This window comes from Trichosurus vulpecula, chromosome 1 (genome assembly GCF_011100635.1).
Source record: "Trichosurus vulpecula isolate mTriVul1 chromosome 1, mTriVul1.pri, whole genome shotgun sequence".
NCBI lineage: Eukaryota > Metazoa > Chordata > Mammalia > Diprotodontia > Phalangeridae > Trichosurus > Trichosurus vulpecula.
In genome coordinates, this window is record NC_050573.1 from 485,678,070 (window position 1) to 485,682,854 (window position 4,785).

The 4,785-nt window shown below is 39.6% G+C and overlaps 1 pseudogene; it reads left to right on the forward strand.

The window, feature by feature from the left end:
• The first annotated feature begins 1,218 nt into the window (after window positions 1-1,218).
• LOC118834775 lies at window positions 1,219-1,784 on the forward strand (annotated as a pseudogene).
• Window positions 1,785-4,785: the final 3,001 nt, after the last annotated feature.

Sequence of the window (4,785 nt, forward strand, 5' to 3'; positions counted from 1 at the left end):
ATGCACAACCAATTGGGTATCTTACCCCACAGGAAATTAGGGGGAAGGGAATAAGAAAGGAGAAATGATAGAAGGGAGGGCAGATCTGGGAAGGAGGTAATCAAAAGCAACCACTTTTGAAAAAGGAACAGGGTCAAGGGAGAAAACTGAATAAAGGGGGACAGGATAGGATGGAGGGAAATATAGTTAGTCTTTCACCACATGATTATTGTGGAAGTGTTTTGCATAATGACACATGTATGGCTATGTTGAATTGCTTGTCTTCTTAGGGAGAGTAGTTGGGTAGGGAAGAGGGGAGAGAATTTGGAACTCAAAGTTCTAAAAGCAGATGCTGAAAAAAAGTTGTTTTTGCATGTATCTGCTAAATAAGATATACAGGCAATGGGATATAGAAATCTATCTTGCCCTACAAGAAAGTAAGGGGAAAGGGCATGAACAGAGGAGTAGAGGGACAGAAGGGAGGGCTGATTGAGGAACAGGGCAATCAGAATATATGCCATCTTGGAGTGGGGGGGAGGATAGAAATGGGGAGAAAACTTGTAACTCAAAATCTTGTGGAAATCAGTGTTGAAAACTAAAAATATTAAATAATAACAAAAAGAAAAAAAATAAAAAAAAATGTGAGTTGGTGACAGTAGGGGCTGTCTTACATTTCTACACTTGTCCTCAGATATTAGCAGATGTATTCAAGTGCTCAAATAACTAAGGTCCCAAAGAAAATGAAGTAAGTGCAAAGGAAATGTGAAGCAAAGTTTTATGGGAAGGGAGGGGGAGAGGGAAACTTTAAATATCCTGTGGAAAAGAGAAGAAAGTTAAAAAAAACATGAACTTTCTCATGAAGGAGAAGCATGATGTAAGGCTTCATGGGGAAAAAGATATTGACTCCTTGATGTCCTTTGATTATGATTGACAAAAGATATTTATACTTTATGATTTTAGTATAGTCCTAAAAATCTGTGAAAAATACTCCACAATCTGATCATCTTTTTTTTTTAATCATCATATTGCCTAGAAGTTTGTAATGTACTGTATAGAAATCCAGTACAGAGTCCTAATTCCTAGAATTTGTTTAATGGTCTACTGAATCTTGATTCTTGGATGGTAAGTATTATTGATCTATGCATGATACATTTCAAAAACTGTGCATTGTTCTTTACTGATGAATATACATTTTTTTTGCTCCAGCTGCATTGTGTTCACATAGACCTCTGCGACTTGGAAGCACTAGCAGTGCTGCTGCCTCCCTCCTTCTGCTGCCATGATCATCTACCAAAACCTCCTCAGCCATGATAAGATCTTCTCCCACATTTACAAGATACAGGATATTGAGAACAGGCTGTACATGGAGGTAGAAGGGAAGATGGTCAATAGGACAGAGGGTACCATTGGTGATTCACTCATTAGTGGAAATGCCCCTGCTGAAGGTCCTGAAGGTGAAGAAACAGATGCCACTATAGTCACTGGAGTCTAGATAGTAATTAGCCACCATCTTCAGGAGACTAGTTTCACAAAAGAATCCTACAAAAAGCACATCAGAGACTACATGAAATCAATCAAAGGCAGACTTGAAGAACGCAAGCCAGATAGAGGTCAACTTTTTACGATGGGAGCTGCAGAACAAATCAAATATATTATTGCTAATTAAAAGAAAAAAAAACTATCAGTTCTTCATAGGAGAAAACATGAATACAGATGGCACAGTGGCTTTCTTGGACTTCACTGAGGATGGTGTGACTCCACATACAATTTTCTTTAAGGATGGTTTAGAAATGAAGAAATGTTAGCAAATTCAGCTGATTATTTTGAATCACCTGTCATCATAACTGGCTTCTGCTTTTTGTCATTTATACAACACCAGGACTTGGACAAACTTGTACTGATGTCATCTTGACCTTTATTCATTTATTTTTTACTTTGATTTATTTGGAGTGGAGGAATTGTTTTTGAAAAACATGTCATGTAGGTTATTGAAAATAAAATGCATTTAAAACCATTTAAGAGAATTCCTTCTGTTCTAATTTTTTGTTTATTTATTTATTTAATATTTTTAGTTTTCAGCATTGATTTTCACAAGAGTTTGAATTACAAATTTTCTCCCTGTTTCAACTCTTCCCCTCCACTCCAAGATGGCATATATTCTGGTTGTCCTGTTCCCCAGTCAGCCCTCCCTTCTGTCACCCCACTCCCCCCCCCATTCCCTTTTCCCTTACTTTCTTTTGGGGCAAGACAGCTTTCTATGCCCAGCTGCCCATATATATTATTTCATAGTTGCATGCAAAAACTTTTTTTCGAACATCTGTTTTTAAAACTTTGAGTTCCAAATTCTCTCCCCTCTTCCCTCCCCATCCACCCTCTCTAAGGAGGAAGCAATTCAACATAGGTGACATGTGTCTCATTATGTAAAACCCTTCCACAATAGTCATGTTGTGAAAGACTAACTATATTTTGCTCCTTCCTATCTTATCCCCCTTTATTCAGTTTTCTCCCTTGACCCTGTTCCTTTTTGAAAGTGTTTGTTTTTGATTACGTCCACCCTGTCTGCCCTCCCTTCTATAGTCCCCCCTTTTTTATCTCCTTCCTCCTCCTTTCCTGTGGGGTAAGATACCCAACTGAGTGTGTATGTTATTCCCTGCTCAGGTCAAATCCGATGAGAGCAAGATTCTCTCATTCCCCCTCACCTGCCCCCTCTTCCCTTCCTACAGAACTGCTTTTTCTTGCCACTTTTATGTGAGATAATTTACCCCATGCTATCCCTCCCTTTCTCTCTCTCTCAATATATTCCTCTCTCTTCCCTTAATTTGACTTTATTTTTTTAGATATCATCCCTTCATATTCAACTCACCCTGTGCCCTCTGTCTCTCTCTCTATAAGTATATTCCCTTCAGCTACCCTAATACTGAGGTCTCATGAATTATACACATCATCTTTCCATGTAGGAATGGAAACAAAACAGTTCAACTTTAGTAAGTCCCTTATGATTTCTCTTTCTTGTTTACCTTTTCATGCTTCTCTTGATTCTTGCGCTTGAAAGTCAAATTTTCTATTCAGCTCTGGTCTTTTCACTGAGAAAGCTTGTAAGTCCTCTATTTTATTTGAAAGTCCATATTTTGCCTTGGAATATGATACTCAGTTTTGCTGGGTAGGTGATTCTTGGTTTTAATCCTAGCTCCATTGACTTGCAGAATATAATATTCCAAGCCCTTGCATCCCTTAATGTAGAAGCTGCTAGATCTTGTGTTATCCTGATTGTGTTTCCACAATACTCAAATTGTTTCTTTCTGGCTGCTTGCAGTATTTTCTCCTTGATCTGGGAACTCTGGAATTTGGTGACAATATTCCCAGGAGTTTTCTTTTTGGGATCTTTGTCAGGAGATGATTGGTGTAGTCTTTGTCACCAAAGAAAAATTCCAAAGCCTGAGTCTGAATCTGAGTCCATTTTCACTGCCTGGCCATGTTCCCAGCCAACGTACTTGAGTTTTTCGTCAGGATAGAGTATAGAGTACTTATCTCAAGCTTGAGGGGGTGCACTGTTGTTTTTAGAGCTATTTCTACACAGTAAGCTCTGCCACACCAGGGCTACTCCTCCCCCAAGAACTGCCAACCTGGACCAGACTCAGATCTAAGCTGGCTCTGCACTCTTTCTCTGAACCACCACTTAATTCCTCCTACCAGGTGGGCCTGGGGCCAGAAGGAACTGCAGCTGTAGCTCTTTAAGGAGCCTCAGAGCTGCATCACCTCTGCTGCCCCTGGGGAGGTGGCCGAACCATGAACTCCTTTCACTCTGTTGCATAAGCTTTTCCCACTAACCTCTGTTGTCTTTGGTGTTTGTGGGTTGAGAAGTCTGGTAACTGCCACAGCTCACTGATTCAGGGTGCTAGGCCCTGTTCTGCCTGACTCCTGGTCTGGTTGGTCCAGGCACAGCTCTGCTCCATTCAGCTCCCAGTTCCATGTGCTAGACCTTACCCTGCGACCATCCAGGCTGTCCTGGAGCCCTGCTTCCCTCTGCTATTTCGTGGGTTCTGAAGTTCTAGAATTTGTTCATAGCCATTTTTTATAGGTGTTTGGAGCTCCTAGGGGGGAGCTCACGCAAGTCCCTGCTCTCCAGCTGCCATCTTGGCTCCACCCTGGTCAAATATTTTTAAGCTCAAATTAGAGTAACTTGCTACAGTTGTACCTCAAGGATCATTGTAGAGATCATTGCCTGGTCTTAGGTTACTTTTCAGCATAAGACTCTTCAGATAGACTTTTCTACAGTTAACTGCTTGTGAAAAAGTGACAAGATATGCCCAATTGTGCCAACAACATGAAGTGGACATTTCTATATTTTCATTTCATCTACAGGTTGAAGCAGAGTTAACTCTGGAAGAAATTACATCCAAACTAAATAAAATGGAACCATGTAAAACTAAAAAAAAATAAAAAGATTATTGTTTCTCTGGAAAACATACAGGAACTCAAATATACTCTTGCATGTTAAAGTAGTGAATCTATCATATACTTGCATTCTTTCCAAATACTTTTTCCCGCCAATGGTTGGGGAGGGACATTGTGTTATTAGTGTATTGTATTTTTTTAATTGTTTGTTTTGTATTAGGGACCATAAAAGAAGTGGTTGGATTAGTGAGCATAAGATTTTAATGATTCACAGCATTGCTGAATACTTCAAAGACATTTGTAGTGGTTTTTAATGTAGCATGCAAAAAGATGTAGAGTTCACACATGCTAACCAGATAGAAATTAATAACATTCCCTTCATCTTTCCTCTCTATCTTTGTGTCTGCTTGT